Below are 16418 nucleotides of genomic sequence, written 5' to 3' on the forward strand. Positions count from 1 at the left end.
CGTGTACTTTTGTCCTCTCATGCGTATTCAGCTTTCATGGCCAAGGGCGATAGTGGTCTAGTGCGACCTCGGAGATATTATCATTTCTACTAATGAGCGTATCTCCACGGCTCCACGAATAGTAGCAATAGGCCTAACAGTTTTTGAGGAAATGGAGTATTTGGATTTAAACTATTCTAACTGGGATGAAAGGTATTAATAATGTTGATATTGTTTTCTTGTCTTTATTGATCTATGGTGTCAGAAACCTTTGCTCCATTTTGTGCCTGATCTTTACATCCACTGATATCAAACAACAGCTGTCATTTCCTTTCGCTTGCCCCTTAAGCAATAATTTTGGTGAAACCTATACTTTTCTCATTCTTGCTATGTCCGTTTGATTATATTCTTTCACTTCATGCTTAATAGTACTAAATTATAGCTTCTCCATGAGTCGTAGTGTACTACTTCTTCCATAGTTAAATTTAATTACACCATTATTGACTCCCAAGTTTAGTGCCTTCATCTTTAAAACTATGCATACGACAGATATTCAAATTGCGACACAATACTTTTCCCTGCTGAGATATCTGCACACGGGTTACGACTCCGTTACGAAGAAAACAATTCTGTAATTGACTTGGAAGGTGAGACAAAATAAAGCACTAAGCTCATTATTAACGGCAAATAGACTTACCTGAAACACCCATTTGCCATTAAACCTGTTATCTTGTTTTACAACATTCTTAAAGGTTGCTCTTGTTTTCATCCATTTGCGTTGTGATGTTCAGTCCGAAGAATTGTTTGTTGCAGCTATCCACGCAAGTCAACATTGTAAAAGCCTCCTCGTCTGTACATAACTACTGTAACCTACAATCACTTCAACCCCCTTACTGTATTAGGCCATCGGTCTCTTTGTACAGTTACCCCATACCACCCCCCCACCTACCCCTTTTAACTAACTTATTATTTATAGTTTCTCTACGTGATTCTCAATTAGTGAAATGCTCTTTTAGTGGCAGACTTGCACTTTACTTAAACGAACGACCGATACCATCCTTCATATCCAGACCATTCTGAGATCTGAAACAGCCACTGTTGATGCATAATTAATATTGTACATAATCGGACATTATTAACGAAGCTTAAATTTGTACAGTACAAGTAGAGAAACAATACATATCTTACATTGTGCTATTGTACAGCAACGCCAAATGATAGCAAAAGAAATAGTCGCGTGGATTTAAAAGTTATGCGTACAAATATATCGTGAGGGAAACGAGTGATTTATGATTTTAAGAAAGTGTACGGTTCTATACACTGAAAGTATTGGCATGTTTTAGCTTTAAAAGGAGTTATATCCTGACACGTTCGAAATTTCAGATTGCATGCTCTACCAATAAAAAGCCAAAGGTAATTTTGACATTCAATAAATTTCTGAAATCGTTGCTGTGAGTAGTACGTCCTTGCCGATTATGAAGTTACATCCTCTAGCGTGACTGGGAAAAAGGTAGAACACAAGGAGCTACAGAACGCGATATCGTGTCTAGGATACAACTTCGACTTCTTACACGAGAATGGATAGAGCTCAACTTCGAGGATGACATTTATAGGATATCATGAACAATGGGGCGGTGTATCTTCAAGAAACTGTTGTTTCTTTGTGTACACTGCTCGTTGATTGTCTTTTCCCTGAGTTTTTTTCCGTTGAGGATAGATTTCGGTTTTTCCATACATACCCATGAAGGATGCATTTTTCACTACAAACCCATCTTCGCAGCTCACCTCATACAAGGTACTCACGCGGTACACAGTGCAGAAGACTTGATAATTCTCCGTATGCTATGAGCTTAAATATGTACAAATTAGCGACTAAAACTGCCTTTTATTAATTAAACTGATTATTCATCGATATCTCAGAATCTACGCTGTCATCCGATCAAATCAGTTGGTCAAGTTATTTCATCAATTTCTTGTCTCCTCAATTCAATTCCGTACATCTTCATTAGTTGTCTTCAACATCCTTCACTAACGCCACATTTCACAGATTCTCTTCTTGCTTACAATGTTAATCACCCATGTTTCACTTGCACACACACGACTATACACCGTAGAAACACATTCAGAAGATACAACCTAATGCTGAAACTAACATTCGCTGTTAACAAATTTATCGTGTTAATGTTTAAATACCGTCAGCAAAGGATTTTACTCCCTGATCTTTTCTTTCCTTACCAAACGCCGCGTTGATTTCCTTCACTGCTTATTAAGTGTACAGATTGAGTAACATATGGGATGGACTACAGCCCCGTTTCACTCCCTTCCCAAATAGTGACTCTGTTTCATGTCCTCCGACCTTTGTAGCTGCAGTCTGATTTCAGTACGAGTCGCACTTTCAATATACTGTCCTTGATATACTGAAATATCATAGGGTGTACTCCATTTAACATTTTCGGAATATTTCTCTACATCTGCAAATGGTGTAGTTAAATGCTGATGTTTCTTAAGCCTGTCTTCTAACAAACATTGTAGGGGTGGCGTTGGATACGTTTTCCCTGTATTTCTCTCTAATCTAAGATGATGATCTCCCCAATACGACCTTTTACCATTACGTCTTTTCTTCTGTAAAAAAATTCGATGTAATTTGCAACCATGAAGTATTAAATCGATTTTAATGTAATATTTAAACCTGTCTACTTCTGCCGTCTTTGGAAATAGGATACCAAAAACCACAAAAAGAAGACTTCAGCGAGGTACCAAGGAATAATTTATGACCTCCTAACAGCTGTCTGACATTATGCGTATAGCCCCAAAAACACAGAGACATCCTGTTACCACCACCACCACCACGTCTAACTTCCTTGGTTCACCTACTATCCATTTCTTAGGCTTCGTTTCATTATCATTTTCCTTACACTCGTTGCAGAATGCTTGTGAGGGATGAGTAAGAACGGAAAAATCTCCATGGAGAGTGTTCATTTGTCACCGTACCAGGGCTTCTGAAGTGAAGAAATGATGATGACATACAATGGAACACTACAGTCAAAACTGTATCCGAAATCCCTATCTGATTGATGCGAAATCCAGAGTTTGAACAGTCCCCGCCACGCTGCGTCGGGTTGTATGACTGATTTCGATTATAGCTGTGCGGACAATTCCATTATGAAAAGAAAGTACTTCACGCCACGCCGTATCACGATTTTCATCATGTTTTTATCTCCCGCTTCAAACCCATTCGCTTTAAGCCACATTTGATATCTTTGCTTTCGAGAGTTCTGTCATATCTGCTTCTGATTATCGGACTCAGCTCAATGTAAACAGACAATTTAACCGAATCGTTTCACGAAATGAAATTTTAATCCTCTAAAATACATGTCTCTTGGTATTAACCCTAAAATCGGAACTGAACCGAAGACCAACGCAAATTGGGTCAAGGATTACAGTTTCGACGTGTATTCATTTCTAAACATATACCGATATGGATTTCGTTAAAATGGGTATTGACACGTATGATAATAACTTTGTGTTTAAAAAGTTGTACTGAGCTGAAATATAGCCACGAGACCTCTCTATAGTTAATAAAACGGATAATCCTTTTGCGTACATCTGAAGAAGGGATCATTCAGCCTGAGCGTGTTGTACTAACAATAACAATGAAACCCATGAAGATTATGAAGTGAGACTGTCAGTTGCAGTTACATCTCTCAACGACTCTTATACATTTGAAACTGGGGTTAGAGATATACCCAGGAACTTATATTAACTGGCCGACTAACTCACTTTCAAACACTATTTTACTTCATACTCTCGTTATGGTAGAAATTGCATATTCAGCTCAATAATTTGTTCATTTCTATACACTTTTGGGGCTGGCGTATCACACTAAAACAAAAAAAAAAAAACATTTAATCTTATTGGTGTCCAAATCAAAGTTAACAGCTAGTAACCTTTGCGAACCCTATTCTGAAGCAATTAACAACTTCCGTCTACACTAACACAAAAAAGAATTATGAACATTATAGGCATTGTGGGTATTAATTATTAAATTGAGCAAAGTGAAATTTTGGTTGGTGGAGATTTTATGGAAGTGCTGTAATGTATTACACTGCACAGTGGAACAAAAAAATTTCCCATATAAAAATATGTTCAACGGTAGTGTTTTAGAGCTGTCATTTTACAGCGTTTTCGAGTAAAAAGCTCATAACATTGTTCAGAATATTCTTAGGTTGCTTCTACACACACTTACACTCATTTACTTTGGAAATGTTGCTCCCTTTAAAATACTTGACATTCCTCTGGATGTTTATTAAGAGTCTTTCCGTCAGCGTATCTGCTGCGTGATAAAGTTGTTTTAGGGGACCAACACATTATATTGCAAAAGCCAGAAGTGGGGTGAGGGTGGGGAACTGGGAGTCAGGTCATGGAACACTCTGCTCCTCAAAGCTCTTTCGCTTTTCCTAGATTCAAGAATCCTTTGCGGTGCTGTTACTACTTGTTTGTGTATTTCTTTATTGTCTCAAATGGGCTCTTAACTACAAGCTCTTCTCCTCTAGCTCTCAACAAGCATTAACCCGCTACATACGACAGGAAGTTTATTTCGCTGGCCGCTGATTTCTTTCTCCCTCACCTACGCATACGCTGCACTGGCTATTATCCAGATCATCTCCAACAATATAACTGAAATAACAGCATTGGCGCAATTATTGAGCACTATCTTGTATTTTTAAACAAACACCCTGTAGTAAGTCTGGAAGAGTGTGGTAAATTAACTGCCTGTAGATAGCATCCGGTATAACATAAGAACCAGAGAAAATATACGAACCAAACAGTCACCAAGAATTCCAACACACACATTCATCTTAATCTTCTGAGGGCGTCGGGTCTGAATTGAGCCAAAAGGTTTTTCATGTGACCATGAACGGCGGATGTTGAAAATTGCTATTACACTCTTATAAAGATTTGAGAGAAGGAAAAGCATTTGCCTACGGCTATGACTGAGAAGATACATAGTAAAAAATGGTGCATTGTAAGGAATGGCAACTAGAATGAGGACGAAAGGAAGTAAAAGGTACCAGGGTAATTGAAACAAAAAAAATGCATCATATATGGCTACGAAAATAACGGCAACAAAAAAACAGAAGAACTGAATACTACTGAACTTACATGCTGGGCAGAACACGTGATCACGATTATCATCTTTCTTCCAAATGTTGGCTCATGTTACAGACATTGGCTTGAACATTCTACGACAGACCAATACTAAAGCAATTCTGTGGTCGAAAATCGTCATTCCGTGTCATGTCGACGATAACGCTCGTATGAACGGCTCGTGAAGTGCCCTTACGTGACATATATCATTCTATGGCGACATGTAGTGCACTGATACTGAGCCCCCAGACCGTGAAATGAGATGTTTATGATTAGGTGTGCGGTCAAAACTCAATCTACCTCGCTGTACCGTTGCCATGATGTGGATCTGGTCTGAGCATCATGCCGGGAAACAGTGGGTAAGTCTGGGTGACTTGGATGTCTTTATATGGAAACGTATTTCCTGCACTCGTGGAGCCTTGCCCCAGTTACAATTCTTGCATCTGTACATAAAACGTACATGTTTGTGCTAAGGAAATGAATACCATGACATTTTTAACTAGTACATTCACGGGGTGACTCACCAATACTGCATACAGTGTTGAGAAGAGACATTATGGCACCTGGTTAATAGTGTGGCGGTTCACATTGGGATAGCACGTCCTTGGTACGTTACCGGAGCCCCGGAGGTATGTGGCACTTGATGGCTGTGAAAACGTCTCGCAGTTCCCTTTGAAGTATCATAGACCGATACCACTCTCACAGTTGCCAACGGAAACGAATGTTTCCGATAGCACCGACGGTGCCGTGGCGTGCACTGGCGGATCCAATAACGCTTGCTAACTGAGTTTCGCCTTCAGGGTCTCCGACGACGAGCGCCCTCACCCACTTCGACGTAGGATGGCCGGTGACCGCTGCACGACACAGTCTCCGTTGCAGTCATGTCTTAGTCAGCCTTAGACAGTTCGATCGTGCAATAGTACCTCTTATTGTAATATCTAGACTTAGTTGCTGTTTATTCAATCGTAAAATTTCTTCACAATGCTTGGAGAAAGTTATAAGTTGAGCCAAACTTCTGTTTAATATTTTTACCTGTTGGCTAATGATTTCTGTTACTTTTCAACTTCCCTATGAAGGCAGCTGCTAAAACACTCTGTTCGCACCTCCGCTTACTGTTGTGTTCGAAGTAGCACACAACAGCAATAAATTAAGGACTTGTGATAGTGAGAGCGGAACTAGCACCGAATAGCGTCATCAGCAGGTTCAGTCATATGAATTTTAAGGCTAAGACATCAACATCAGTACATTACCACGCTTCTCTAATCATGTTAGAGGGATTCTGGCGTTGTAAGGCCGACACTTTTCCTGCAGGTACACTGGCGTCAAGGCAATGTTCTGCAATAGCGTATTTGCTCGGCTGTTGTAAGCGTGTTTGACGCTCATGTTAAATACATCGGTCATCCACAGTCCTGACTGTCTTACCAATATATGACATGCCACAACTGGTCAACGACGTCACCCGACAGCTAACCCGTAAGTTATTTGAACATTCAATTCGCTGGGAAAAGTTAAGGTCTCACATTGTTTATCTCTACGGGGACGAAATGTATCGTTGCTAGCAGAGGTTAGATAAACTTTGTAGCAATAGAGTAAGGTTGGAATGTGCATTATCGTTTTTATTGTAGTGTCGAAATCATAGTGTGGTTCCAACGTTTACTAAGGTTGTGCAACGTACTAATTCTCCTGCCTCCAGTCGCACCAAGCAACGTGCTGGTTTAGCTCTTGTTCGTGAAAGGATCCACTATCCTGGGGAAAGGTTTGAATTTCGCACCGATGCCTTAGAGTTTTTCAGTCGTTGATTTAATTAGTTCTATTGAACGGGCTGTTTATAAACAACCTTCTGAGGCTGCGGAAGAGGTTAGGAGGGAAGCTTGTCGTGTGTTGATTGGCGCCCGTCTACCCAAGTGTAACATTACAGCAACTGAGGCAGCTGCTTTACGTTCACTCAGAATGGACCCTGATGTTATTATTTTACCTGCGGACAAGGGAAATCCCACGGTTTTGATGAACAAGGAGGATTACATTCAAAAGATGCAGTGTCTACTTTCTGATTTGGCGTATCGTGAAATCGGTGCTGACCCTACTAAGAGTGTTGAGAGAATGACTACTAACCTCCTGAAGAAAAGTTCTTTGTCACAGGAGACTATCAAGAGTCTTAATTCTTACTGTGATGTACCACCTAGATTATATGGCCTCCCTAAGGTGCATAAACAGGCTGTCCGGTTGAGGCCTATTGCTTCTAATATTGGTGCTCCGACATATCGTGTAGCTAAACATTTTGTTAGTTTGTTGAGCCCAATAGTAGGTACGTGTGAACACCACAGTAAGAACTCTGCATATTTCTTATGTCGATTGCAGGGATTGCGTTTGAATGACTCTGATATTTTACTCAGTTTTGATGTGATTTCTCTTTTCACTCGCTTTCCTGTCTCTGATTCGTTGCAGCGAATTGAGGTTAAGTTTGGTGTCGAGTTAACGAATTTGTTTCGACATGTGATGACTTCCACATACTTTTTGTTCAATGTTCAGTACTACGAACAGACTGATGGAGTTGCAATGGGAAGCCCGTTGTCACCTATTGTGGCTAATTTGTTTATGGAGGACTTTGTGGAACGTGCATTGTAGCCAGCGACCTTGAAACCTGCGTTTTTTTTTCAGATATGTAGACGATACTTTTGTTGTTTGGCCTCTGGTAGTGAGAATTTAAACCGGTTTTTGGAACACCTGAATTCAATTCACCCGAATATTCAGTTCACTATGGAAGTGGAAAATAATGGATGCCTTCCCTTCCTTGATGTGTTGGTCAGAAGAAAGACTGATGGTACGTCGGGACATTCTGTTTATAGGAAGACTACTCACACTGATGCCAGCTGATAGTTGTCACCATCCAGCTCAGCGTGAAGGAGTACTTCGTACCTTGGTTCACAGGTCCCACGTTATCTCTGAACCTGAAAGTTTGGCAGGTGAGCTATCGCATCTGGAAATAACTTTTCGTCAGAATAGTTATAGTGAGAGGCAGATAAAACGTGCGTTGTGCTATCAGCCTTCTGTGCAACGGGTGAGTGACGATAGCAACGAAGTGGCACCTACGTCTACGGCCTTTTTGCCTTACGCACGAAGCATTTCCAACAGGATTGGCAGTTTTTGCGGAAATATGATATGAAATGTGTTTTCCGACCACCTACTAAGATTAAGGCCCTGTTTGTGTCCGTAAAATATGATCTTGGTTTGCGTAAGGCTGGTGGTGTCTGTAGTCTTTCAGTTGTGCCATGTCATATATTGGTCAGACAATCAGAACTATGGAAGACCGGTGTATTGAACACATGCGTCACACACGCTTACAAATAGCCGAGGAAGTCCACTATTGCAGAACATTGCCTTGAAACCAGTCATCCTATGGAATACAACAACACGGAGATTCTGGCTTGCACGTCCAGCTATTGGGATAGTGTTATTCAAAAATGGTTCAAATGGCTCTGAGCACTATGGGACTTAACTTATGAGGTCATCAGTTCCCTAGAACGTAGAACTACTTAAATCTAACTAACCTAAGGATATCACACACATCCATGCCCGAGGCAAGATTCGAACCTAGCGGTCGCGCGGCTCCACACTGTAGCGCCTAGAACCGCTCAGCCACACCGACGGGCCGATAGTGTTATTAAGGAAGCTGTTGAAATCAAACTATGAAGCAATCTTTTAAACAGAGATGGTGGATTTTGTTTAAATGTTGCTTGGAGTACGGCTCTGTCTCTCATCAAAAACCAGAGTAACAGAGTTAGTGCTACCTCACCTGTTGATTAGTAGTCACTATCGATATTTCTGATGTTGGTTATCTTTGGTTGCGTGTTGACTCTGCGGTTACTTGTTCTGTGTGTGGTATCTTCCTTGTTTCTCCTTTGCGAACCGAGGTATTAAATTCCCTGGCACATTACTTCCTCCTTGCAGTTGTGCCTTGAGATTGGCAGGTTGTGCTCCTGTCGAAATATCGTCGGTGGTTGACCACGTCTCCCGGCAGCAAACCTGTAGGTTATTTGAACATGTAATGCCTGTTGGCCTCGCTTCATCCAGAGTTCATTGAATACTACTGTTTGCGGCAGGCGGGCTGTATGGACAACACATCCGTTGGTTACATGGCGCCCTCTATGTGAACTACGTAATCAACCGATGTGTTCTCCATACAGTCCGCCTTCCGCAAATAGTATTCAATGAAGTGTGGATGAAGCCCGAACAACATGCAATACAGGCATTGATAAAAAATTATAGTGGTATGTAATATACAAACCATATGAGTTAACAGAGTATCTGCAACGTTTTTATGACATCATGCAACTATGTACCTCTTGTATTTTTAGCACTGAGAACGGTTAGTTTCTAGCTGAAATCTAGAACCGTCATTTAAAATTTAAAAAGGAAGACTGATAGCTGAAATCCATCTTCAGTCATCAATAATATACTGTCCTTCAAGATTTACAACATTGTGCCAACGCTGGGAAAACGTTTACGATTCCGAAAGTGTAGAAATAACGTGGATTCGAGGCAAGGAACTCGTCGAGCCATTTTCGGAAGCGCATTTTCACCGGAAAGAAAGTTCCCTCAAAGCTGTTCGATATAGAGCGAAGAAGGTGAAAATATGGGCCCGGAACAGCAAGTGAATAAGGTGGGTGTGGAATGACTTCTCAACCCAACGCCTGTATACTGTTTTTGTCGGCCTGACACAATGTGTGTAGGTGTTATCGAGCAGTAGCAGAATTTCACGCAGTTTTGCTGGTAGTTGTTGTGGGAATGCGTCTGTAGAACGTCTCAGCTCTTGATAACAAATGTCAAGAGTGACGATTTCGTTTCGGCGAAGCAATTCGTAGTACACCACACTGTCGCTGTTCAACCAAATGCATAAGATTATCTTTTGTGGATGCGCGCAGATTATTATACGGAAAATGGCTGCTTTGCTTTGGCTCAGCCATTCCTTTCTTTACAAACAAAAAAAAAAAAAAATTTCTCCACCTCGGTTCGGAGAGTTCCGGAACCTGTACAGAAAATTGGAATAGACATCAACAAAAATATCATTTGCACCATTTTTATTACGCATGGAAACCAAACATTGCACTTTGTACCACCGCATAGCGCGACCTTCAGAGGTGGTGGTCCAGATTGCTGTACACACCGGCACCTCTAATACCCAAGGGCACGTCCTCTTGCATTGATGCATGCCTGTATTCGTTGTGGCATTCTATTCACAAGTCCACCAAGGCACTGTTGGTCCAAATTGTCCCAATACTCAACGACGATTCGACGTGGGTCCCTCACCTCGTCCATAAACAGCCCTTTTCACTATATCCCAGGCATGGTCGATAGGGTTCATGTCTGGAGAACTGTAGTTGACGAAGTCGCTATCCTCAAGGAAGTCATTCACGGCATGTACACGATGGGGGCGCGAATGATCGTCCATGTAGACGAATGCCCCGCAGATGTGCTGCCGATACGGTTGCACTGTCAGTCGGAGGATTGCATTCACTTATCCTACAGCCGTTACGGCGCCTTCCATAACCACCAGCGGCGAACGTAGGCCCCACATAACGCCATCCCAGAACATGAGGGAACCTCCAACTTGTGGCACTCGCTGGACAGTGTGTCTAAGGCTCTCAGCCTGATTGGGTTGCCTCCAAACGCGTCTCCAACGTTTGTCTCGTTGAAGCCATTTGCGACACTCATCGGTGAAGAGCACGTGATGCCAATGCTGAGCGGCACATTCGTCATGTTGTTGGCCCCACCTGTACTGCGCTGCATGGTGTCGTCATTGCAAAGATGGACCTCGCCATGGACGTCACATCATGCAGCCTATTGCGCACAGTTTCAGTGGTAACACGATGTCCTGTGGCTGCACGAAAAGTATTATTCAACATAGTGGCATAACTGTCACCGTTACTCCGAGCCATAATAAGTAGGCAGCGGTCATCCAGTGTAGCAGTAGCTGTTGGGCGGCTTCAGCGAGGCATATAATACACAGTTCCTGTCTTTCTCTATCTGCTTCATGTCCGAACAACATCGGTTTGGTTCACCCCGAGACGCCTGGACATTTCCCTTATTGAGAGGCCTTCCAGGCACAAAATAATTATGCGGACCCGAACAAACAGCGGTATTGACCGTCTAGGCATGGTTTAACTGCAGACAACACGAGCCGTGTACCTCCATCCTGGTGGAATGACTGGAACGTATCGGCTGTCGGACCCCCTCCGTCACAAAGGCGCTGCTCATGCATGTGTGTTTACATCCCTTAGTGGGTTTAGTGAAATCTCTGAACAGTCAAAGGGACTGTCTGTGATACAATATCCACAGACAACGTCCATCTTCAGAATTTCCTGGAACCAGGGTGATTCTAAAGTTCTTTTCATGTGTGTACTTTACGTTAGCACAGAGACACGATTTCTCTCCACCATTAACGATGTAGGATAGGAATGGTGGGTTTTGTTCACGATCCAATTGTTGACGAACATGCAGAGATACACATCTGGCCACCCGGTGGCTTTTGTGATTTTGGCTATGAGTATGCGGTACCAAATAAACCCGATATTTTGACCTTCCCCATTACACGCAAGAGTCTCATGATGTTTTAAAGATCACAGTTCATCACATTTGCCAGTTCTAGCGTACACAAACGTTGATCATTGTGAATTAGTGCCCTTAAACGATCTCCCCCAAGTCCCGAATTTTTTCAGGAATATGGATAAAACGATTCTCTTTTAAACGAGAAAACAATCTTCTTGCCGTGCTCGGTCCAATAACTTTATCCGCATACACGGTGCTAATTTTTCTGGCTGCCTTCACTGCTGTCACCTCTATATTGAACTCAAACAGTAGAATATGCCGGAAATGTTCCGATTTCTCCACCTGGCACTCAATTTTCTATAGTGTACAGCTCCATTCACTATCTCGAACTAACAACATGGCAATACATAAACTCAAATAAAAAAAAAAAGGTTCAAATGGCTCTGAGCACTATGGGACTTAATATCTGAGGTCCTCAGTCCCCTAGAACTTAGAACTACTTAAACCTAACTAATCTAAGGACATCACAACCATCCATGCCCAAGGCAGGATTCGAACCTGCGACCGTAGCGGTCGCGAGGCTCCACACTGAAGCGCATATAACCGCTCGGCCACGCCGGTCGGCACGTAAACTCAAACAGCAAGGGTGAACTGCGAATAAAAATAGTCGATAAATAAACCCATAGCAAGCAGAATACCAACACATAAGAAAAAAATATATGAACTTATGCACCTGAAATAAACTAACCCAATTCTTTCATGACAGAATGTCCAGACTAACATAGATGGCCACCAGTCAAAGGTAGTGCTGTTCCCAAATTGGAACACAGTTAAGAAATTCTCCAAGTACGACACCAGCAACCCGAATCCTCGACATCAGAAAACTGATTGGCGAATGCTAGTTAAAAACAAAGAAGAAGAAGAAGAAGAAAGACTGCCTCGTGGCTTCTAATCTGCGGTGGCATCCCATTGGTCGAAAGATAGATTGGCTCCCATAAGATGTGAAACTGCCTCAGTGACCATGCAAAGACGTAGCTCAAATGGTTATATCATTTGACTGAAGCTGAGAATAGCAGAATTAGGCGAAGTACTGCAAGATAACCATCGCGATCCACTGAACACAAATTTTATTGGGAAGTAATGTAACTTCTAAATGAACAGACAACTTCAAAGTTGTCTGTAAATGTTACTCGAAAACTATAAACTTGTCTAAGGACTGCTTTTTGTTCTCTCCGGGAATCACTGTAGCACTTAGGTATGGCCTATGAGGATCTGTAAGAGGGTTCAATAAGTAATGCAACAACTTTTCTCTCTCAGCTGATTTCGGCTGCAAAAATGAGGAATTTGTTGTGGGACATAGTGGAACATTCCCATTCAGTTCTTATTACGTATTCATCAAAATGGCTTCTGTAATGTAGATGTTTTCAAAGTAGAGAGTTGGTATTAAGTGTCTCTTGGCGGAAATCCAGAGCATCGCAGATATTCATAGGTGCTTGCGAAATACATAGTTAGACCTGGCAGTGAACAAAAGCACGGTGAGTCGGTGGGCGAGGTATCTGTCATCACTGCGAGAAGGTCGCGCAAACTAGTCCGATCTCCATCGTGACGACCGGCCGCACACAGCTGTGACACCTGCAGTGCTGGAACGTGTGGACACTCTCTTTCGAGGTAATCGACGGATCATAAACACCTCGCTGCTCAAATGGTCGTCCCTGTTGGTAGTACTGACACAATCGTCCGTCATTTGGGGGTACTCAAAGGTTTGTGACGCTAGTTTTGTCGTCGCCTAACAGAAGACCTTTATGGTAGGATCTTCAGTACGGAACTGCTTTTCCATTACGAGCCTGATCGTGAACATTCTTTATCGAACATTGTCACAGGCGATGCAACATGGGTTCATCACTTAGAACCGGAAACAAAACGGCAACCCACTGACTGGTGCCACACCATCTCTCCTCCCATGAGGAAGTTCAAAGGCCTACCCTCCAACGGTAAAGTCATAGTAACAGTCGTCTGGAATCAGAAGAGGTTCTTCTGTTTGAAGCCCTTCCTCGTGGTGGTGCAACGATCAACTCTGAAATGTATTGTGACACACTCAGGAAATTGAAGAAACGAACCTCAGCGTTATCGTCGCCACAAAAATGCGAACGAACTTCTCTTTCACCATGAAGACGCAACGCCCCATACAAGTCTGCGCTTCCGAAAAGAACTCATAAAATTTCTTTGGATTGTTTCCCTCATCTGCCCTATACTCCGGATTTCACACATTCTGACTTCCATCGGTTTGGTCCAATGAAGCATGCACTCCGCGGGAAGCAGTACATCTACATCTACATTACTACTCTGCAATTCACATTTAAGTGCTTGGCAGAGGGTTCATCGAACCACAGTCATACTATCTCTCTACCATTCCACTCCCTAACAGCGCGCGGGAAAAACGAACACCTAAACCTTTCTCTTCGAGCTCTGATTTCTCGTATTTTATTTTGATGATCCTTTCTACCTATGTAGGAAGAGAAAGTTGGTGACTGAAATTTCGTAAAAACATCTCGCCGCGACGAAAAACGTCTTTGCTGTAATGACTTCCATCCCAGTTCACGTATCATATCTGCCACACTCTCTCCCCTATTACGTGATAATTCAAAACGAGCTGCCATTTTTTGCACCCTCTCGATGTCCTCCGTCAATCCCACCTGGTAAGGATCCCACACCGCGCAGCAATATTCTAACAGAGGACGAACGAGTGTAGTGTAAGCTGTCTCTTTAGTGGACTTGTTGCATCTTCTAAGTGTCCTGCCAATGAAACGCAACCTTTGGCTCGCCTTCCCGACAATATTATCTATGTGGTCCTTCCAACTGAAGTTGTTCGTAATTTTAACACCCAGGTACTTCGTTGAATTGACAGCCTTGAGAATTGTACTATTTATCGAGTAATCGAATTCCAACGGATTTCTTTTGGAACTCATGTGGATCATCTCACACTTTTAGTTATTTAGCGTCAACTGCCACCTGACACACCATACAGCAATCTTTTCTAAATCGCTTTGCAGCTGATACTGGTCTTCGGATGACCTTACTAGACGGTAAATTACAGCATCATCTGCGAACAGTCTAAGAGAACTGCTCAGATTGTCACCCAGGTCATTTATATAGATCAGGAACAGTAGAGGTCCCAGGACGCTTCCCTGGGGAACACCTGATATCACTTCAGTTTTACTCGATGATTTGCCGTCTATTACTACGAACTGCGACCTTCCTGACAGGAAATCACGAATCCAGTCGCACAACTGAGACGATACCCCGTAGGCCCGCAGCTTGATTAGAAGTCGCTTGTGAGGAACGGTGTCAAAAGCTTTCCGGAAATCTGGAAATACGGAATCAACTTGAGATCCCCTGTCGATAGCGGCCATTACTTCGTGCGAATATAGAGCTAGCTGCGTTGCACAAGAGCGATGTTTTCTGAAGCCATGCAGATTATGTGTCAATAGATCGTTCCCTTCGAGGTGATTCATAACGTTTGAATACAGTATATGCTCCAAAACCCTACTGCAAACCGACGTCAATGATATAGGTCTGTAGTTAAATGGATTACTCCTACTACGCTTCTTGAACACTGGTGCGACCTGCGCAATTTTCCAATCTGTAGGTACAGATCTATCGGTGAGCGAGCGGTTGTATATGAGTGCTAAGTAGGGAGCTATAGTATCAGCGTAATCTGAAAGGAACCTAATCGGTATATAATCTGGACCTGATGACTTACCCGTATCAAGCGATTTGAGTTGCTTCGCAACCCCTAAGGTATCTACTTCTAAGAAACTCATGCTAGCAGATGTTCGTGTTTCAAATTCTGGAATATTCCATTCGTCTTCCCTGGTGAACGAATTTCGGAAAACTGCGTTCAATAACTCCGCTTTAGCGGCACAGTCGTCGATAACAGTACCATCGGCACTGCGCAGCGAAGGTATTGACTGCGTCTTGCCGCTTGTGTACTTTACATACGACCAGAATTTCTTCAGATTTTCTACCAAATTTCGAGACAATGTTTCGTTGTGGAACCTATTAAAGGCATCTCGCATCGAAGTACGTGCCAAATTTCGCGCGTCTGTAAATTTTAGCCCATCTTCAGGATTTCGCGTTCTTCTGAACTTCGCATGCTTTTTCCGTTGCCTCTGCAACAGCGTTCGGACCTTTCTTGTGTACCACGGGGGATCCGTTCCATCTCTTACCAATTTATGAGGTATGAATATCTCAATTGCTGTTGCTACTATATCTTTGAATTTGAGCCACATCTCGTCTACATTCGCATAGTCAGTTCGGAAGGAATGGAAATTGTCTTTTAGGAAGGCTTCTAGTGGCACTTTATCCGCTTTTTTAAATAAAATTATTTTGCGTTTGTTTCTGATGGATTTGGAAGAAATGGTATTGAGCCTAGCTACAATGACCTTGTGATCACTAATCCCTGTATCAGTCATGATGCCCTCTATCAGCTCTGGATTGTTTGTGGCCAAGAGGTCAAGTGTGTTTTCGCAACCATTTACAATTCGCGTGGGTTCGTGGACTAACTGCTCGAAATAATTTTCGGGGAATGGATTTAGGACAATCTCGGAAGACGTTTTCTGCCTACCACCGGTTTTGAACAAGTATTTTTGCCAACATACCGAGGGTAGTTTGAAGTCCCCACCAACTATAACCGTATGAGTGGGGTATTTATTTGTTACGAGACTCAAACTTTCTCTGAACTGTTC

Source organism: Schistocerca gregaria, chromosome 4 (assembly GCF_023897955.1).
Source record: "Schistocerca gregaria isolate iqSchGreg1 chromosome 4, iqSchGreg1.2, whole genome shotgun sequence".
NCBI lineage: Eukaryota > Metazoa > Arthropoda > Insecta > Orthoptera > Acrididae > Schistocerca > Schistocerca gregaria.